A 22860-nucleotide genomic window follows, 5' to 3' on the forward strand; every position below is an offset into this window, starting at 1 on the left:
GGAAATATCAGAAAGGGAGACAGAACGTAAAGACTGCTAACTCTGGGAAACGAACTAGGGGTGGTGGAAGGGGAGGAGGGCGGGGGGTGGGAGTGAATGGGTGACGGGCACTGGGGGTTATTCTGTATGTTAGTAAATTGAACACCAAAAAAAAAAAAAAAAAAAAAAAGAAAGCTGACTGCCAGATGCTTCACCTTCCAACTTGTAACCAGTGCATCCCCAGTCATGTAAATGAGCCCTTGCAAGACCAAAAGATAGTCCAGCATTAATTATTGAACTGCTATCTTGTGTGCCAAATAAATGTTTGTTTTGAGCCACTGAGTGTCGACATACTTTGTTACGCAAAATTATTATGACATTAAAAAACTGATACACGGGCAGCCCGGGGGGGTTCAGTGGTTTAGCGCCGCCTTCAGCCCGGGTTGTGATCCTAGGAACCTGGGGATCAAGTCCCACGTCTGGCCCCCTGCGTGGAGCCTGCTTCTCCCTGTCTGTGTCTCTGCCACTTTCTTTTGTGCTCTGTGTATCTCATGAATAAATAAATTAAAAATCTTAAAAAAAATGATACACAATCCATAAAACCCAAACACAGTAGCCTCCCAGTACTTTGCCCATGTTCCAAACTTAATGGGTAATTCTAGATAATGCTTAAAAATGACTCCAATGCATTCCTACACTAGTTGGAAATAATAAGTGAAGGGAGTTGGCTTCTTTGCACACAACTGCAATAGGCTAAGTAAAGGGCTAAGTAATTTCATTTTATTCCATTTACTCCTTGCCACAAATATGTGAAGTGGTTGCAAAAAAGAAATTATACGTAATGAAATTGAGGCTTAGAGAAATTTAATCTAGGTAGTACACAAAGTTTGAAAAAGGCTTAATTAACTCATCACTTACCAATCTGATAGCACAGTTTAGTTTGTCTATTATGTCAGAATTATATCATAGGCCCTTGGGAAGGAGGAGATATCACATGAGTAAATATGTAATCATTTTTAAAAATAATATTGTGATACTCTGTAAACAGAATTTTTAGGACACTCCTCTTCTTTGGAATGCAATTTGATGATATGCAAGGGAGTAAGCCTATTTGCAAGTACTCTCACACTTTTATATCGCTTCTTATATCATGCTGCAAATATTTGTCTACTGTTCAATGATTTTTTTTTTAACCAAGCATTTTGTATGTGCCTGGTACTGTGCTAGGTACAAGATATATGGTTGTGTACAAAACCAGTAGTATTTATGTTTTCAGTAACAGTAGTTTGAAATCAGTCGCGTGGGAGTATTCACATTACAGTAATTGGCAGACACTACAAACTAAGGTTTTTCCTTTACTTCTTTTTTTCCTTGAGAAATTGCTAAATATTTACCAGAATACTTTTAGTAGCCTTTGACCCACATAAGAAAGGAAATTTGTACCTATATTGCATTCAAAAGACTGCATATGATGAACATAAATAAATTAATCCTGTTAAATAAAAAAGACTTCAGATTAAAAACAAAAGGAAAAATCTATGTAATAGTTATCATAGATACAAGTTATACATAAGGACACCCCCCAACACAAGGAAATAGAAAATACATTAAGGAATGTGAAAATATATAACTGGCAGATGAGATATATAGGTAAATATCAAACTAAATATACATTAAGGCATAATGTGTTAGTAGAAATGAAGACAGTTACTTCATCCTGAAAAAGGAGGAACTAACTATAAAAACAGGCCTAAACTTTTGTACACCTAATAACAAGCCCCAAAGCAAAACCAAAACTCAAGAAAATTATGAAGAGAAATTCTAAACCCATAATTATGGCATTCATTTTAATAGAATTTCTCATTTATTTGTATATATATCACAGTAAAAATTGGTAAATGAATTTTTCATTATGAAAGTGAAAAAGCATTATTAATGGCATATAAAAATCCAGCCAAAATGATTCAAGAACGCATCTTGATTCAAGCAAAACTGAAATGTTTAATAAAAAAAAAAAAATCACACACAGAGAAAATTAAGAAAAGAGACCTCACAAATAAACAATATTAATAGTGAAAACAGTTCATAATTAGAGAAATTCTCTGAAGGATTTTCTATCAGTAAATTTTAAACTTAATAGGAAATGAACAAATTTGAGAACACTATAAAAAATACTAAAATTAGCTTAAGAAAATCTTTTTTTTAATGTTTTTTTTTTTAAAGATTTTATTTTATTTATTCATGATAGACATAGGGGGAGAGAGAGGCAGAGACATAGGCAGAGGGAGAAGCAGGCTCCATGCTGGGAGCCTGATGTGGGACTTGATCCCGGGACTCCAGGATCGCGCCCTGGGCCAAAGGCAGGCGCTAAACCGCTGAGCCACCCAGGGATCCCCAGCTTAAGAAAATCTTAAATGTCAAAAAAAAATCTTAAATGTTGAATTCAGAATATACTCACTTTCCATGGACACGTAATAGTCAAGAGTTTTTTACAAGCTCTGCTACACTTACAAGTTAAAGTGTAATATTTAACCAAATTGTTCCCTGTTTTATGAAATTAGTATGCATGATACAAAATCAGAGATGGACATTATGTAAATAATAAATTTAAGGCATAAAATTATAACTATAAATACAAAAAATTCTAAGTGTTATCTAAGTGTTATCAATACACAAACCCATTGTTATCTAAGTGTTATCAATATACAAACCCATTGTGTATTGAAAAATAAATAATATAGCATGACTAGTTTTAGTTTATCTTAGAAATATAACAGTAATTTAATTTAAAAAATCTATTGATGTAATCCATTATATTAACAAGTTAAAGAAAAATATATACAACCACCTCAGAAAATATATTTGAAATAATTTTAAATATATTCAAGACAATTTATTACAAACTAAGTGTAAAAAGAACTTCTTTAATCTGACAGAAGGACTCAACAAACAAATGCAGACTATATACTTAAGAGTGGAACAATGTAAGAATTGTCTTTATAGCGGCACCTGGGTGGCTCAGTGGTTAAGTGTCTGCCTTTGGCTCAGGTTGTGATCCCAGGATCCTGGGATCGAGTTCTGTAGGGAGCCTTCTTCTCCCTCTGCCTATATCTCTGCCTCTCTCTTTGTTTTCTCTCATGAATAAATGGATAAAATCTTTAAGGAAAAAAAAAAAAAGAACTGCCTTTATAGTCAAAAAGAAAGAGTTTCTATTCATCAAAAACTTTAAGTCCTAGATAAACTCAGCAAAACAACAAAAATATCTAATATGTAAAATAATTGGAAAAGATGGAAGAAAACTCATTGTTTATAAATAATGCTTATCTTTATAGAAAAATCAATTAGACAAATTAGGAAATTAATTAGAATTCAACAAAATCAGTGGATATAACAATGTATAAAAATAAATTGAATTCCTATGAACCTAAAATAAGGATATACTTTTCTAAAAATAAATACATTTACCCATATCAGCCAACAATACATGGTACTTAGTACAATAATCCAAAGAAGATATATGTCTTTTATGAGGAAAATTTTAAAAATTAATCAAAGTCATAAAAGACCTTAATAGAGAAATATTCTCTAATCAAAAATAGGAAGACATACTATATAAGATATCAATTTATTATAATCACTCTCATCTCAAAATTCCTGAAAAGCTGATTCTATAATACATGGCGATGATGTAAAGGGTAAAGAGAGACAATATAATTTTGAAGAAAAATAACAAAGCATGTGAAAAGTATGTGTGTGTCTGGGAGTTGGGGAAGGCAGCTGAGAAATCACTCTGCCAGATATCAACAGTTTATAGCAGTTTTTATTATTATAAAACTACATAATAGTTGGAATAACTACTATTACCAAGAAGTACTAAAGTCAAGGCATTTTTCTAAGAAACTACATAATTAACCTAAAAGTACATGACCCAAAGGGAAAAAGATGGTATGCAATATTACATATTAAAGAGCAGAACCAGGCATAAATATAATCACTCTAGCTTATATTCTTAACTATTGTGCTGTACTTTCTTGTGTCCTCATTAATTCACTGTAATTTTGGTATAGGAATTGGTGATTGGTAGAAGATAATAGGGACCCCAGAAGTATAACCACCTATACATGATAGGATGGAAATGGTTAACAGCAAGATTGAGATTCATTGTCAAACTTGAGAGGGAGATGACCCCACAAAAGGGAGAAAGAAGGCAGCCTTACCAAATTTCCTCATAAAAATCTTTAATGGAAGATCTTCTAGCAAATGTGTTACATGGTATGAGCTCATGGGAGAGGAAATGCTATTTTTTCTTTTTTTTTTAAGATTGTATTTATTTATTCATGAGAGACAGAGAGAGGGAGGCAGAGACATAGGCAGAGGGAGAAGCAGGCTCCCCGCAGGGAGCCTGATGCAGGACTCAATCCCAGGACCCGGGATCACATCCTGAGCTAAAAGCAGATGCTCAACCACTGAGCCACCCAGGCACTCAGAAATGGTATTTTCTAGTGTGCCTGGGCTGTCTTGTGGACAACCAATTTAGAATCTATGAATGTGGGGGCCATAGCTCCCAAGGAAATGTAACTACTAGAATATAAAATGGAGATGTTTCATGACTAATACGACTCTCATCTCTCTAAGTTATGGACTACAAATCTCTCTGAAATACCTCATATAATCAGGCCAGAGTACATTCTACATATCACTAGCTTGTTTTACTTGGATTTCTTAATTATTGGTGTGCTTAAAATTATTTGTAAAGTTTGATACTAGGTCAGATCTATAATTTGTATAAGCCTCATTTGACACTGTGATCATTTGTTTGCTCACATGCGAACTTGACAAATAGAAGACTTAGTGTTACAGATCAGTGGAAAAATAATGCACTAGTCAATAATAGTTAGCAATCCAAGGGGCCTAAATAAATTTGAAATCCTGTTTCCAGCCATAGGCAAAAATAAATTCCATGCAGATTACAACACCTAAACATGAAGTTAAACTTTAAACTTTTGTACAAAGAACAGGAAAATATCATTATGATCTCAGGATAGGAAGAAATTCTTGAACAAGGTGTAAAAGGTACAAACCATTTTAAAAATCTGGATGCTTTGAAATTAAAAAAAATTCTTAGTTATCAAATCATACAAAAATTTAAAAAGGATCAGAGACAAATATTCACAATGCATAAAAGAATATTATTTGAATTTATATGGAACTCTTATAAATAATTTAAAGAAAGGTAGGCATTCTATTGGAAAATAAAGTATATGAATTGGCAGTGAAAAATGTATAAAACAAAAAAAAATAGTAAATATGCAAGATGTTCAGCCTCATATTAATTAGGTAAATATAAGTTAAAATAAAAACATTATTTCAGTTTCATTAGACTGGCAAAATTTGAAAGTCTGACAAAATTGTGTTGATAAATATGCAGAATGGTAGAAAACTTTATGCACTGTTGGTTTGTAGTTGTAAACTGATTTTAAAAATAACCTTGGAGATAATCTGGAAAAATTTGTAAAGTTTAAAATTTATGTACTCTAGGACTCAGCAATTACTAGGTATACATACTAGGAGTAGCTCTTGTATACAAAAAGACTTATGTATAAATATTCCTTGGAGCATTGCATTTAATATCAAAATGTGGCAATACCCTAAATGTCTACAAACAAAAAAATAAATGGGTTGATAAATTGTGGCATATTTATACAATGAAGTGCAATATGGAAAATGAAAATGAATGACTAATGCTACATATATCAACATGATTTAATCTCACAGTTTTTTTTTTTTTTTTGCCAAATTAAAGTTGCAGAAAGATATATACTGTATGTTAATATAGAAAACGATATATATTTTGGGGCTCTTAGATATGTGGCAAAAGTATAAAAATCTCCATGGAATTTATAAATGTCCACTTCAGAATCAAGTTTCTATCTGAAGAGGGTAGAGAGGGAATAGAATTGGGTAAGCCTTCACAGAAAACTTTAATTCTACCGATGATATTTTATTTTTAATCTCTATATACAGTATTTTGAGTCTTTATCAACTTATTTTCTACACTTTTTATATGATTTAAATATTTAATAGTCATAATAAAAGTAACAAAGAAGAAGACACTCTTAAATATTCAAGTTGACACTGAAGCTGTTGGCTAGGGGGAAGAAGACTCTTGAAATACTCTAGAGGTTTGGTTTGGTTTTAAGATTTATTTATTTATTTTAGAGAGAGTGAGAAAGAGCATGTGCGTAAGGATGGGAGACCTGGGGAAAGGACAGAGAGAGAGAATCCCAAGCAGAATCCCTGCTTGAGAGAGGATGTGGGGCTCATTCCCACAAGCCATGAGATCATGACCTGAGCTGAAACCAACAGTCAGATATTTAAACGACTGAGCCACCCAGGCACCCTTAGAGATTTTATTTTAATGACCACAAAGTTGTGAGAGTAGAATTCTTGTCATTCAAAGGGCTGCATCCTCAGAAAAGATAAGAATGACTAAGATGAATATCTTCTCCACATAATAAGGATACAACCGGAGAGCTTTTCTGGTTCAATTAAAGTTTGGATAAGAAAACAAAAATGTTTTCTCTTCCTCTCCTCCTGTCCTTCCCTCTTCTCTGTCTCTCTCTCTGTCTCTCTCTCTCTTTTTCAAATAAATCAATGTTTAAAAACAAAACGTTTTGGAACGCCTGAGTGGCTCAGCAGTTGAGTGTCTGCTTCGGCTCAGGGCATGATCCTGGAGTCCCAGGATCGAGTCCCATATCGGGCTTCTTACATGGTGGGCCTGCTTCTCCCTTTGCCTATGTCTCTGCCTCTTTCTCTATGTCTCTCACGAATAAATAAATAAAATCTTTTTAAAAAAATAAATGTTTTTCTGGGGTATCTGAGTGGCTCATTCAGTTAACTGCCTGCCTTAGCTCAGGTCATGATCTCCAGGTCCTGGGATCTAGCCCCACATCGAGCTCCCTGCTCAGCAGAGAGTTAGCTTCTCCCTGTCCTGCTCCTCCCCCTACTCATGCTGAGTCTCTCACTCTCTTAAGTAAATACATAAAATCTTATTTTTAAAGAAATTCATTATAAAGAAACGTTTTTCAAAAAAATTGAAATTTCAGGCCTGTATATCAGGGAAATTGGGCATTTGCATTTGTAACTTGGTGGCCACCTTGCTACTTGCAAGAAACATCGGTGGCAGCCCTTTGACTCATTTCTGATGTGCAGGTCCCATAGATAATGTACAGGTGCTCTAGAATGGCAGCCTTCTATGCAGGCAGCACTGTAGATGAGTGCAAAATCCAAAATTATGAAACACTTGAGCAAATAAACTACCACTAGTGAGAGGCAAAATACATGAAAAAAATGTCAAAATGTTTCAAATATTATTTCATAGAAATAGTGGGAAGCACATTATAAGGAAATTATCCAGAATTCAAACAATAAAAGAGAGATATTTTTATATATTAAAAAGTATGAAAAAATATGGATAAGGAACCCAAAAGAATATTATATTTTTGTTCCTTGCTATCTTCCCAGGACTTATAACAAAGCCTAGCACAGAGGTGGATTTCAATAGTGAAAAAAAATGAATAAAGGAATGCAATGAATAAATCAGCTCATAAGTCTTTAATTCAGAAGAGATATCTAGGCTGGAAATATAAATGTGGGATTCATGGGACTATAAATGATATTTAAAGTGCCAACATTTATAGTCAGAGTAAAGAATGAAGAACATGCAAAGAAGATTGAGATGAGAACAGGAAGAGTTAGGAAGAAACTCACAAGTATGCCATTAATATGGATTTCTCTTTCTAGACAAATTACATGCCTCACTGCCTCCTTCTAAGCACCACACTCTCCCACCTGCCCCCCACACATATACACTTTCTGAGCAGGGAAGGGTGCACTATTCTTCAACTATCATCACTAATGTGGCAAATCTTGCAGTTCTCATGCTGTTACACAACTGTACTGTTGAGTTCTGTGATGACAGAGGGAAGGAGTTGATTTTTTCTCCAGTTCTGGCCCTGAACTGAGAGGATAGAGCTGAAGACAACATTCTGTTATATCATATCTTTTGTAACCTGGCCTAAATAATCATACCTGTGGAAAGGCTGGTTTTTCCCTAATCATGCCATTTGAAAACGTGAAAGTCAATTAGCAGCCTGCCCCCATCATTTAACACATGGACCTGACATATTACTGGGAGATTCCCTGAAATAGGAGGGAGAGTGTGATGGACAAGAGGAATCTGGTCTCCTTGGATTACCTCTAGTGAATATTGTTCCATAAGATCAGCTGCCAGAGTTGGCTGAGAATTTGGCCTTATTTGCTCAGCAGGTAAGCCAGACATTCTACCAAATGACCTGAAGCAAAACTACAAAAGATGGTTTTGAAATCTATTTGTGTATGTGGATTAGTCTCCATACAAATATTGGATAACACCCTAGTGAATTTTCTTTCAGAAGTTTAACAAGGTAATGCCTGGGGTGGCTCAGTCAGTTAAGCACCTGACTTGATTTTGGCTCAGGTCACGATCTCAGGGTCAGGAGATCAAGCCACCACCCCCCCAAGACACTCCCCCAGCATGAGCCTCCCTTCGAGCCTCTGCTCCTTGCTCAATGTGGAGTCTCCTTGAGCTTCTCTCTCTCCCTCACCCTCTGCCCCTCTCCTCTGCACTCTCTAAAATAAAGAAATAATTTTAAAAATACTTTATTTATTTATTTATAGACAGAAAGCACAAGTCAGGGGAGAGTCAGAGGGAGAGGGAGAGAATCTCAAGCATTCTCCCAGCTAAGCATGGACCCTGAAATCATGACCTGAGCCAAAATCAAGAGTCCCACACTTTACTGACTGAGCTGACAGGTATTCCAATAAATAAATCCTTAGGAAAAAAAGAAGTTCAAAAAGAATGGAGAAAATATCAAGTATGATCTTCCTTTTCTCCTTCTTTTTCTCCCTCCCTCCTTCCTTTTCTTCTCTCACTTCTCTCTCTCTCTCTTGTTTCTCTGTCTCTCCTTTGTCTCTCTCCTCCCACATAAACACTCATAAGCACCCACAAACACACACTTCCCAATCATCAACTATAGTAGGTATGCACTTGTGCAAGGCATTCAGCAAAGGAACTCAGACAATTCAGTTTTTTTTTTGAGGGGGGATATAAATGAGAATGTAATGGTGATTTAAATGTAGACTCTGCCCTCAAGAAACTTAAAGTACACTAAATATGATTTCAATACACATAAATAATTCTAGTTAGAATATAATTCCATTTACAATGTGCCATGATTTATTTATGAATTACTAACATTTACCAAATGGTTATTATTTATCAGGCAGTGTTCCAATTATTTTAATATTTATTATCTCATTTAATCCTTACCTCAATTATTTAAGGTAGATAGAAACTATTATTCTTCTATTTTGCCAGCTAAAGTGACTGGACTTAGATGTGTGAGTTGTTTTCCCAAGATTATTTATCTTATACATAGCATACTTAGAAGTTTATCCAAATAGGCTGACCCCATAGCTTTGGGGTCATGGCATGGTCAAAACACCAGCTTCAAGGATCATGAGGTGGTTCAGTAGGAAGAAAGGACACTTGAGTTTAGTTTCAAAAGATGGATTATCCTGCCATATGCTACTACAAATAAGATGATTTGTTAGGTAGAAGCGAGACATGAACAGCGGAAGGAATGCAGGAAGGAGGCAGAGTCCTAAGTTCTTGAAGGGGAATGATAGAGACGTGAGCTCATTTATCAATGAGCTTATTGATAAATAAGCTACACATTAAAAGCCCAGGGGCACAACATCCTGACCTTGTGGCTTCCAAGAACTTGGGACTGACCAATCAAGAATCACAGGTGTGAAGCCTGCACTCTAGTTTTCCACTTCTGTCCCAGGGCAACCCCTAGATTCATGATAATATATTCGCAATGCAGTTACAACCCCCACCCCCTACCACCCCCTACCACATTGAGAAAGGCTACCAGGACTGACCTTGTAGGATCACAAACTCCCCCTCCCAACTTATGGGAGGAGTTCCTCAAATGATTGAAAGCAGTCTCCATTAGAGACCATCTCACTATGTGTCACAGCTCCTCCTAGCCAAGAAAGACACAACAAATATCTAGTCTCAGAAGCACATAGGGCTGGTTCCACCATGGAATTCACCTGCTCTCTCACTCTGAGAGTGAACTTTTGCTTTAATAAACTGCATTGTGCTTGTTACTTTCCTTATGATTGTCTTTATTCCAGAACAGACCCCATGTAAATCTTCTTGTGGGGAATCCAAGGACTGACACCTCCATTCACACAACACAGACTCTCCCACCAGTAACATACTGAATTAACTTTAATATATTTTACAACTCTATATTTTTCTTATACATATCCACATATGACCACAACAAACTTGAAATATAAATATAAATATGAACTTATTTGTTTCTTTTAAAAAATATGTATATACTTTATTCTGTCTATTATTAAGACTTACAAGTATTGAGTACTTAATAGTAATAAACACAATCAGTACCCAGACTATTGTCCTTAAATAGCAAGAAACCAAAGCTTCTTGAGTTCGTTATAGGTCTAAGACAGGAAATAAAATCTGTAAATACTGTTGCTCCAGAAAACATGGAACACTTTCAAAAACCAGTAAGTTATGCAGAAAAAAAACAAAAACAAAACAAAAAAATCGCACAAAAAAGAAGCCCATATTAAGGGACTCACTCTAACCAAAGATAAAACAATTTAAGCAGAGGGGTGCCTGGATGGCTCACTCAGTTAAGCATGGGACTCTTGGTTTCGGCTTAGGTCAAGATCTCAGGGTTGTGGAATCCAGCCCCCTATAGGGCTCCACAGCACTCAGCAGGGAGTCTGTTTCTCTCTTTCTCTCTTTCTGTCCCTCCCTCCACCCCACTCAGGCTTGCTCACTTTCTCTCTCTCCCTCTCTCTCTCAAATAAATAAATAAATAAATAAATCTTTAAAAAATAATTTAAGCAAAAAAAAAAAAGTAATAAATACAAATGATTGAAACACCAATTAATGAAACCTGGAGTTCTAAAATATACATTTTTTAGAAGATAAAGAGAAAGCAAAAAAAAAAAAAAAAGGCAAAAACAATTCATTGAACCCCACGGGACATAATAGGGAATTAACTCCTTCTGCTAAGACAAAGCAAATAGAAGTAAAGTTAGACATCTATCCTGTTTTCCAAGTGACGAGCATTTCAGAATAACCTAATAGCACTAGCTGATAAGAGAAAATTATCTTCTTCAGAGAAGGCATGTTGAAACAAGCAAGTAAGTATTTTGTGCCATTTAATGAAATAATTAACTCAGTCAATAAGCATCAGTAGTTACAATCAATAAATGAACGGTTTATAGCAGAGAATTTTACAATAGGAGTGTGACCGTTCACTTTATGTGTCAACTTGACTGGGCCACAGGATCCTTATTTGGTCCTTTGGTCAAACATCATTTTGGGTATGTCTGTAAGAGAGTTTCTGAATGAGATTAACATCTGGATCCATAGGCTGAGTAAAGCAAATTGTTCTCACTAATGTAGGTGGGCCTCATCCAAACAGTTGAAAACTTAAATATAATAAAAAAGCTGAGCCTCCCAGCAACAAGGAAAATTCCTTCTGCCTGACTGCCTGCCAGTTGGGACATCAGTTTTTATTTTTGTTTTCTTGCCTTTGGATTCATAATGAAATATCAGCCATTCCTGGGTCTCAAGCCAACCAGGATTGAGACTGGAACTACAACCATGGCTCTCTTGGGTCTCCATTTTACTGACTATGGATCTTGTGCCTTGCCAGCCTCTGTAATCATGGGAACCAATTTCTTATAATAAATCACTATATAAATATATATATATGTACATATGTATACAGTTGACCATTGAACAACACAGATTTGAACTGTGCAGGTCCACTTATACAAAATTTTTCTTTTATAAATATAATGAAATATTGTAAATGTATTTTTCTTTCTTATGGTCTTATTAATAATATTTTCTTTTTTCTAGCTTACTTTATTTGTAAGAATACAGTACATAATACAACATATAAAATATATGTTAATCAACTGTTCATGCTATCAGTAAGGATTCTGATAGTAGGCTATCAGTAGTTAACTTTCTGGGGATTCCAGGGTTATAAATGGATTTTCACCAGCACAGGGGTTGGCACCCCTAACCCCTACATTGTTGAAGGGTTAAATGTGTATACTATTGGTTCTGTATCTTTGGAGAACACTGAGTATTTGATACTGAAAGTGGTTCTACAGAAACAGAAGGTTAAGGATAAATTTTCTAAATTCATCCTAGGGTTTCTGGAGCTCTAGTGTGATAAAACTTAAGGATGTTAAGGACTCTCTACCCAGCAGTAAAGAAGGCAATGATAGTCCATGGTGTAACCTCGCAATAGAGATTCACAGAACATCACCATTGGATACTTCTTATCAACCAACTATAAAAAGCAAGGATCTAGGTGACTGTGTATATAATAGTTTCAAACATTTGGCAAAATAATGAATATAAGATGGGCTGGTTGTTCCTAATATTACTAGACAAAGTGAAGACTCAACTCAGCTTAAACATTGCACCAATGACCAGAAAGCTATTATGTGTGTCTTGAAGGGGATCTCCTTGGAACTCAAAGGCAGCATAGTCCCCATGTGGGTGTGTTACCCTCACCCATTTATCAAAACATCCAAAAAGCTGCTGGTTCTGAGAGGGTCCCAGGATAAGAGAAAGCTCTGCAATAGGTCCAAGCTGCTGTTCAGGGTACTTTGCTATTTGTACCACCTGATCCAGCAGATCCAAAGGGACCTGAAGTGCCAGTGGCCAGTTGGGATGATATGTGAAATAATGAGAAGGGTTATGGAGTGGTGATAAAAATTGAGGTTTAGCCTCAGATTTGAGGATATTTGTATCCAAATATGGATAGTGATGTCAATGGAAAGCAAGAAGAATAAAGATGGAAGACCAGAAAGAAGAAACAACAGTAATAATAGCATGTTTAAATCAGTTTTGGCATTCATAGATATCGTAACCTGACAAAAGGGAGGCTGAAAAGCTAGGGTGAGGCTTATTTTATTTCACTTATGTTTTCTAAGATTTTATTTATTTATTTGAGAGAGTGAGAGAAAGAGTGCACAAGTGGGGAGAGGGGCAGTGGAAAAGGGAGGGAATCTCAGCAGACTCCACACTGAGTGTGGAACCTGACATGGGGCTTGATTTCATGATCCCGAGATCATAACCTGAGCTGAAATCAAGTCAGGCTCAACCAAGATGAAATCAACTCAAGGCTACCCATGTGCCCCGGTGAGGTTTATTTCAGGAGCCTCAGTTGTTAGGTTGAATAATTTGATACCTACTGTCATGTCAATAAGTAGTTGCTTTTTTGTTTGAGTGGCAGAGAATGATGGCTATTTTTCCTTTAACGACGCTCCTCTTCCTTTAGCAACTGAACCCCTATGGTTTGACTACCCAAAATAAAAACATTTCCTAGCATCTTCTGCAGCTGCATGCCATCATCTGACTCAGTTACTAGGAATGATAGCAAGGCAGAGTTCTTCATGTAAATTCCAAGAGGCGTCTTCAGAGAAGGAGGCCATGCCCTTTTTTGCCCTCCCCTCCTCCTTGTTGCCTATACGTGGATCAGAAGTCAATCTGGACTACCTCTGTTGGACCATGAGATGAAGCCTATACTGCAGGGATGACAAAATAGTGATCTGGAAGTAGTCTGGAAACTTAAAAAAAAAAAAAAAAAAAAAAAAAAACTTTGTGGGCCAGGGCTTTGAAATGCTCTAGCCACTACTGCGTTGAGTTGTGTGTCACTCACAGCCAAAACTAATCCAGAGACAAATTATTTTTTGTCTGTGAGTTGGCATGTTAAACCAGGGAATGAGAGAGTTAAGATTTTGTATGCATAGACAGGACTGGATAAAAGGAGAGGCTTTTGAAAAAACACAGATAGGATATCATAAGGCTCTAAAACAAGACCATTGACAATAAGGTTCATTGCCTCAGGGATAGGATGAAGAGCTATATGATTTTGAGCCTAGGCATCTAGAATAATACTGAAGCCTTTAAGTTTGAGAAAACCATGAGTTGTGCATGTGTGTGCTTGTGTGTGTATGTGTGTGCATTTGACCTGATTAGGATGGCTATTAGAATCTCAGTAAGTTTAAGTTTTTATAATTTTCCTGTTTCCTTGGAGAAAGGAATCTGTACCTTGGCAAGATTTACCCCAATCCACCTACCTCCTCAGTAGAATAGCAGGAAAACTTGAGCTCTTGGCTACCTAAGTAATTCTGAGTATAACAGAGAACTTTCTTAGTTAAAGGATAAAACTAAGAGAACTTTCTTAGTTAAAGGATAAAACTAAGATAAAACTAAAAAAAAGAGTAGTTTACCAGCCTGCCTATCCTAAATCAGTATTACTCAACCCTGGCAATTGGGTCCAAATAATTTTTTGTTGCAGTCATGTTCCTGTACGTGGTAGGATCTTTAGCAGCATCCAGGCCTCTACCCACTAGATGCCTAACACTCTTCCTCTCTCCTTCCCCACAGTTGTGGCAAACAAAAATATCTCCATCACTGCCAAATCCATTCTGAGACCTAAAATCACTGCCTGTACAGAACCACTAGTTGGAGGGTGTAGTAGAAAGAACATTTTTTTACTTAGTTTGGTTTGGTTCTTTTCTGTTACTCCAGTCTTTCTTCTGCCCTGATCCTGTAATATGATGCATGAACTCAAACAAGATACCTATTTATAAAATAAGAACTGCAATCTGATACTTCATCCCTATTGGCATTATATCCAGCAACTATAGGGATGGTGGAGATAACATATACAAAGATTGAGCACGCCCTTAATAAAGAGTGGCTTTCATCATTGTGTTTTGTAAATGAGGGGGAAAATATACCAAAGTAAACATTTTCTCCTTCTTTGTTTGTTCTGAAACTTTTGAGGGATTTAGTTATCTGTTTCTAAGGCTTTCTTTGACTATGCAATTCCCCACAGTCTGGTGTTAGATCGTGACCTCCCATAGAAAATGAGTATGATTATTTAACATCTTTTGCGCACAGTTCTATATGGCATCATGGGCACCTGGGCCTCTTCATAACATCAGCTACAGATAGCAATGGTATCAGTCTGCTTTTCATCTCTTTCCAATAACATTCTCCACTACATGCATGATACATTGTTCATTTTTATAACTATTTTTTATATTCAAAAATAGAATTCTATAGTTTCAAAGCAAAATAGGATTCCTGAGTCTCCCACAAAAGATGTGATCAGGGACCCGATTGCACCTTCCCTTGGGTCTAACTTTGAGTCATTACTATGTTGTATGTCTATGAAGTAGTCAGAATCCTCTGCTCAGAATAATTATTGTTTTCTTCAGCTACAACTAAAGTTGATATAAGGAACACACCCGACAAAAATTACACTGAGGTGTCTGGATTTCTCCAGAGAATTTTAAGAAAATCTGCATTGCCATGTTCCAAAGAGGCTCTATAGTGCAACCCTTACCTTACACTAACAATGCCATAAACAATTACTGTAGTCTGGCAGTCACCATTGAAAGATCTCTAGCCATGTTTCAAGGGGATTATGGTCAGTCACTGAAATACATTTTCTCCCCCGTAGGTATGTATGGAATTCCATCACTCCAAGTGTTCTGTTTACAGAATTTTGTTCAAGTAGGATAAAATACTCATCTTCTTCTGGTGAGGCAGGAAATGTTTGCACACAGGTTTATTCACTATAGCAGAGTACGTACCCAGTGAACTGCCTTGCTCAGCAACTTCCTCTGAGGGTATACAGCAGCTGCTCCTTATCCATGGTTTCACTTTCCACAGCTTCAGCTACCTGCCTTCAACTGTAGACAGGAAGCAGGAGATCCTCCTTCTGATGATATGTCAGAAGGTCAAGGTTGCCTAAACCTAATTCACAGAGCCTACAACATCCTCCTCACTTCATCTCATTACATAGGCATTTTATCATTTCACATCATCATAAAAAGTTGAGCACTGTTCAATAAGATATTTTGAGAGAGAGAGAGATCATATTCACATAGCTTTTATTACAGTATATTGTTACAGTTGTTCTATTTATTATTAGTTATTGTTAATCATGGGTATGTATGTACAGGAAAAAAAGACAGTATCTATAGGGTTCAGTACTATCTATGGTTTCAGGCATCCACTGGGGCTCTTGGAACAGAGCCTTTGTGGCTAAGAGAGGGGTAGTATATTAGTGTTTTACCCCACAAATAATCTCTACCGGCCACAGTTCGAGCACAGAGAATCACAATCTGCTAACATCTGGGCAGGTGCTCTCATGACCTTTTCAGTGCTACACAGATTCCCCTAAGGTGACAATTGCATTCAGACAACAGTTAGATCTAGATTTAGTTATGTAACAGGGCCAAGTTCAGCAGTCACTTATGAATTTTACGTATAAATCCATGTATGAGAATAGTTCTAAGAGGGAAGAAAAAGCAAATGGACATTTTTATTCAGAACCAATGCTTCAGTGTCTCTCTAAAACAATCTATCAAAAGAAAAAAAATCTTGTTTGTCTTCCTCTTGCCCATTCTCTCTCTCTCTCTCTCTCTCTCTTTTTTAAACAAACATATTTGGGGTTTGAACTGAAAATATTTCCAGCAAGCATTCCATCCTACTTACCTCCTGAGTGATTCAAAGAGTTTTAGACAAACTGTCACATTTCTCTGTACACAACACTTAAAAGAAGTTAATTGAATCAGCAATTTAGATACGGACAACCTATAGCAATATAAATGGTTTTGGCGAAGCCAAGGTGAAAATGAATCACTCAGTGAAAAGGTTGGCAGATAAAATACGGAACACCTTGTTGAGCTTTAATTTCAGATAAACAACACATTTCAAATTTTAGCATAAAGATGTCCCAGATATTGCCCAGCACATACTTAGAATAAAATCATTTTTATCATAAGTTCAGATTTAACTTGAAATCCTGTCAAATTTGCTAAATTTGACAACCCTACTCTATGAAGGGAAGGGGAGAAAAATGTATGTGAAAATCTTGGTAACTTAGAAGGTCAGAGCCACTGTATTTAAACATCTGAAGTTACTTCCTCTATTTTCAAGCCCCATAATATAAAATATTTAGAACAAATAAAAGGAGATGCTTCACTCAGCAGGCAGTCACCTTGTGAAATTCACTGTCACCATAGGTCACTGGGCTGGATAATTTTATGACCAATAATAACATTTGTCTGAATGCATGCTGAGAAAAGGTAATCAAATCTCACACTTTAGGGAATAAGTTGCTCATTGCAGAAATTGGGAGGGAATGACTTCCTGCACAATTGGCCAGGGGTGTTATGAGGGTTATGGTCATTGTCAGAGAGCCTGCCTGCCCCCATGGATCAGGGAGAGGCTGACTAATCAATGAGTGTTGTCACCAAAAATGGATGCAAAATTCACTATTAGTAATGAGGTTGATCATGATGGTAAAAATAATTATGCACATGCTTATTTAAAAGAGACCACTCATGTATTTATAAGGAAAAAATAGTTAATTTAAGGTGATTTTACATGATACAAACTAAAGAAACATATTAATTGTTGGTTTTTCCTTTTTTTTTTCTTTTTTTTTCCTTTTTTAGTCAGGATTATAGAAGGTAGAAAGAAATAGAAACTGTTCACTAGCTCCAGAGAAGGAGATGCCCTCCCTTTTGCACAGGATTTCTGATTTTCTTTAAAGCCTCATCACATCCACAAATTAATCTCAGTTTTACAGCATCAATGTAAGTAAAGATTATAATCCAAACTACAGTCATATAAGAAAGATGATGTCACAAAATTTTGAAAAAGCAAAGTTGACCTATTCTTTCTACTTACAAGCACCTCCTTTTGTCTCTTAATGAATCTCCCCCCTTGCCATGCTCTCTTGGTTTCTTTTGTCACAAAGAAAAATAGTATAATAAATAAATTCATTCTAAAGTAAAATGAATTTCATTGAGTGGAGTCCTGTAAGGAAAGTCGTATGGAAAGGAGGTGGACAGAGGCAACATATTACCCAAAGCAATGATGTCTATGGTAGAATGTTAAATCTACCATAGAGCTACAAGTTAAATTCCTTAATGTTCTTCACTTCATAAGTAAAACTTTCTAATTTATCTACTTATAAGGCTATTATTACATTTTGAGCCCTCATGTGATACTCGAGTTGGAATGTGTTGCCTAAGTCTGATAAGTGACATAAGGCAAAGAAAAAACAATGCAATGCAAGAATGATGTGTCCCCTCCACTTCTTCGATTCTGACAGGACAAAGATAAACCAAACAGAGCAAAAACAAATACATGACTTTTTTTTTTTTAATACATGACTTTTGATTTTGATTTTTGTTACCAATTAACATTTATCATTGAATAGCAACTAAATAGCAATATATCATTTAAACTGCAAGCGAATTTTCAGTCATTTATTGAGCTTAAGAGAAAAAAAGTGGAATAAAAAGCAATTAATAGGTTAAATATATACTTTTTCCAAGATCCCAAAGATTAATATAAGCCATAAACAAAATAACTTGAAGAAAAAAAGGAATAACATCCATTTTAATAAACAGAATGATTACCTCCAGACACAAGTAAGCAATTGTCCATTGACTCCATCAAAATAACACAGCACTTATTTTTGTTGTTGTTGTTCAAAAATACATCTAGGTAGCCATATACTAGCAATGTTTAGCTACTGAAAACCAGCTAAAATGCAAAGTATTGTATACAGCTAAAATCTGAAATAAAATAGATAAACAAGGAAAGAGTTAACTATAAAGAAGTAAATAATTTCCTATTTCTTGTCCCTTAAACACTGACATAATTGATATAATCAAAGAAATTGAAACCATGGTTGAAATCTCAATGACTAGTTGAATATGGTTTGTTGGTGAGACAAAGAGAAATATTTGGATTAAAAAATGCAAAGTTAAAAAAATGAAACGTTCCCTGTTAAAATATTTGTACCATACTAAATAAGATGTTTAAATTTGGGATCCCTGGGTGGCGCAGCGGTTTAGTGCTGGCCTTTGGCCCAGGGCGCGATCCTAGAGACCCGGGATCGAATCCCACGTCGGGCTCCCGGTGCATGGAACCTGCTTCTCCCTCTGCCTATGTCTCTGCCTCTCTCTCTCTCTCTCTGTGTATGACTATCATAAATAAAAAAAATTAAAAAAAAAGATATTTAAATTCAAATTGATCTTTTTTTTAGCAAATATACCTGATATGATTTTTTTCTTCATGTTTCATGGTACATCTATGATGACTGAATCTGATATTTCTGCTGAATTTCTCAGTTTAGTTTCTCTGTTGACCATTAAATCAATTATCTCTCTATATCTAATTTAGCAATATATTAAATCTGGAGGACAAATTTTATCCTGATAGATTTCTCTGGAAGTTGGCCATGTCTTTTATATAGTATAGTTTTCTCTTTCCTCTTTTAGTTAAATTGTTTTAAAACAGCCTACATGTTTAGAATCTTACAACCAAAATGCTTGAATTAATTAATTTTATGTTTTTAGAACAAAAGTAGCTTCTTCATTAGAACTCTCTCCACTTGCATGGTAATAACAAATATTGAATTGGAAAGGAATGTGTAAAATAAGATAGATTTTTTGTCATGTTTTATTACCAAGCTTAAGAAAATTGATTTCTTTTAAAATATTGGCATCTGCTTAAAAGTCACTACATTTGCATAAGGTAAATGCATGAATAATACCAAATACTTTAGTATATGTTACAAACTATGTCAAATACCTTCAATTCCAAAACCTTTCTTTTTTCTTTCCTTTTTTTTTTTTCCTTCATTTCCTTAGGTTACAGTTAGAGAAATCTTTTCTTTCATCTTGCTGAAAAATTGGAGGCAAGTTGGGTTTGTTCTCCAAAGGCCGTATAATTTTTCACTGAAGTAAACAAGCCTAATTTTAGAAGCATATATTGTGGTCATTAAAGTGCTCCATATGTAGCTATATTATAAAATATCTAGAGAGAGTGGATTTTGTTTAGTGTCTACAAGTACTTCATTTTATAGATATTTTCCAACCAACACACACAAACATACTTCAACCTTATGGCTGGTAACAGTATCTTGCCATCTGTGTGTTTGTATTTTAAGCAGAACATGCTATGAAAATGTAGTAAAAATATACAACAAAAAAGAAACCTGAAGCCAGTTTTAAGTAGACTACTTCTTGGCTTAGAAAATTAAGAGTGCCAAACATCATCTGTGCTTTTCTAAAATAATATGTTAAAGAAATACAGATGAACACTTGTTTTTTTTTTTTTTGAACAAAGCAAATTGAGTAAAAATAGATGAAATGGCTGAAGAGTTTCCTTTTTAGGGAAAAGGCCATTATTATTTGTTTTTGAAGATGTAGTCATATATATTCCCTAATATTTTCCTTAGTTTAAAATATTTAGTTAGAGCTATTATCCCTATTTAATTTTTTAAAAATCTTCCTGGGTGTAAGAACTATTATGCACTTTGTGGTTGTGTTCAGTATTTATAGGTTCTCCACCACTGTCCCTAAATTTAAGTTCCATAGCCTAACATGCTTTTCCTACATCAAAGAATGAGAATGTTTACTATTAGTAACTCAATTGGTATCAGGTATTTTCTATATTTTCTTGAGGATTATTTTGTCAGTGGCTAATATCAAATTTCTCAATAGAAATGGAATATTTGGTAAATTATGTACAAATTTTTCTATCATTTAATATACTTAGGTCATTAGAAGAATCACAAAATTTAGTGAAGTTTCTTTCCATTATTTCTAGATATTTACTACATAAAATCAGAGGTTCAGATTTTTCATGACATTCCAAAAAACTAATTTTTAAAAATTCCAATTCTATTTATGTACTATGGGTAATTAAATGTTTCCTAATACTACTTACATCTTGCTTTACATTTATTCATTAATTTATAAAAATTGGCCATCATAAGATTAAAATATAAGTACTGCCCACACTTCAAATAACAACAAAAAAGCTTTGCACAGTGGCAATATCATAGCCAATGAGGTTTATCCAAGGCACGATTATTGCTAATTCAAATAACAACAACAACAAAAAAACAATTTAATGCCTACGACATTATTAGAAGATGCTAATATTTATAACATATAGCAATGACCAACAAAACAGAAGACAATTAAATTCCACTTGTCCTGGTTTCAAATATAACAAATGAATGAGCAAGCAGACAACAGATTCAAAACCAGATCTACAAGATAGAGCAACATAAACTGGATTTAATTTCCCACCTGAAAACAAACAAACAAAAAATCAACAGAATATATAAAACAATGATTTTGAACACCTCGTGAACAATGAACCAACCCTGAGAGATAGTTCACAAAGTACCTGAGCCCTATGATTGCTTCAGCTTAGGGCCTTCAAAGAATTTCCATGCTAAGAGCAGTAAAGGGGAGCCCAAATGGAGCCATGGGCCTGTCTAAATTGAGATCTTAGGAGATCAAGGGAGTCAGAATGTGTAGGACAGAGAATTAGAGAGGAGAGCATGGCTCAAAGATAGAAATGTGGATGCAAAGCATTCCCCTTGAGATTCAAGTGAATACTATCCAGTCGGCTGTGTTTAACTAAACTGCCTAAGGCCAAGGAAATAATCAACTGAAAAGATTAGAGAAAACAGTTCACAGCAGTCACATGAGGCTGGGAATCCTGTCTTTTCTCACTAGGTGATCAGGAAACTTGATTCACAAAGCATTGACAGTCATCCTAATCATTTTGTCTCAGTACTGAAAAGGCTCCGGAGCACAAAGCTTATCCTTAGATTAAACACAGCATTCGTCCCAACTAACAAATCTTACAAACAGGACATAAAATGGTCAACTTGTTTCCAAGTAACTTAATTATGACTAAAACCAATGCTTAAGAATATTAATTGGAACAAAAAAATATTCAGCATGCAAAAAATATTCACCACCTAACAAGATGAAATTTACAATGCATGGTTTCCAACCAAATAAAACCAAAACCACAAACCATAGGGAGGAGGAGACCAAGGAAACATAACCAATTCAGAATGGACACAGATAACAGACTTCATAAAAAAAGGTATAAAACAGACATTGTAAACTCCATGTGTTCAAAAGTTAAGATGGAAAGTTTGAAAAGACATAAATCACACTTTGGAGAGGAAAACCAAAATGTTTCCACCGAGAAGTACAGTGGATAAGACTGATGCCAGATTCAACATAGTAAAAAAATAAAGTACAGTAAACTTGAATACACAGCAAGAGAAATTACCCAAACTAAAACACAGAGAAAAATAATAATAAAGACATCAAAAAGAGCATCAGTGAATTGTGGAAGAATGTTAAAAGCAGTCTACTGTGCAAATAATTGGAATACCAAACAGAGCAGAGAGAGGGAATAGGAAAGTATTTTTAAAATTAACATTTATATTTTCCAAATTTCAGAAAAAAATAAACATACAGATCCAAGAAGCTCAACAAACACCAAGCACAAGAAACATGAAAAAAAAAAATGTACATCATAATAAGGTTGCTCCAACCACTGAAAAAAGAAGATATTAAAAGCAACCAGAGAACAAAAATGCATATTACATCAAGATAAGGGTGACAGCAGGTTTCTCAATGTAAACAATGTAAATGAGATGAAAGTAGAGCAGTGGGCAGCAGTGAAAAAAAATCCCAAAGTCCCTCATTATATACAAACTAAAATAAAATAAATAAAAACCACTTATAAATAACACACTGGAAAAAGAATAAAAAAAGAAATCAAAGGGTGTTTTGAACAGAATGAAATGAAAAAAAAATGTATTAAAATTGTGGGATGAT

The 22860-nt window shown here is 35.1% G+C and overlaps 1 non-coding gene across 1 annotated transcript; it reads left to right on the top strand.

Annotated features, from left to right (window-relative positions):
• The first annotated feature begins 21024 nt into the window (after positions 1–21024).
• On the top strand, positions 21025–21168 carry LOC119865264. The gene has a single exon (XR_005376644.1). It is a non-coding gene; the product is annotated as a U4 spliceosomal RNA (small nuclear RNA).
• The last annotated feature ends 1692 nt before the right edge of the window (positions 21169–22860 follow it).

This window comes from Canis lupus, chromosome 22, assembly GCF_011100685.1.
Source record: "Canis lupus familiaris isolate Mischka breed German Shepherd chromosome 22, alternate assembly UU_Cfam_GSD_1.0, whole genome shotgun sequence".
In the NCBI taxonomy this organism is placed as follows: domain Eukaryota; kingdom Metazoa; phylum Chordata; class Mammalia; order Carnivora; family Canidae; genus Canis; species Canis lupus.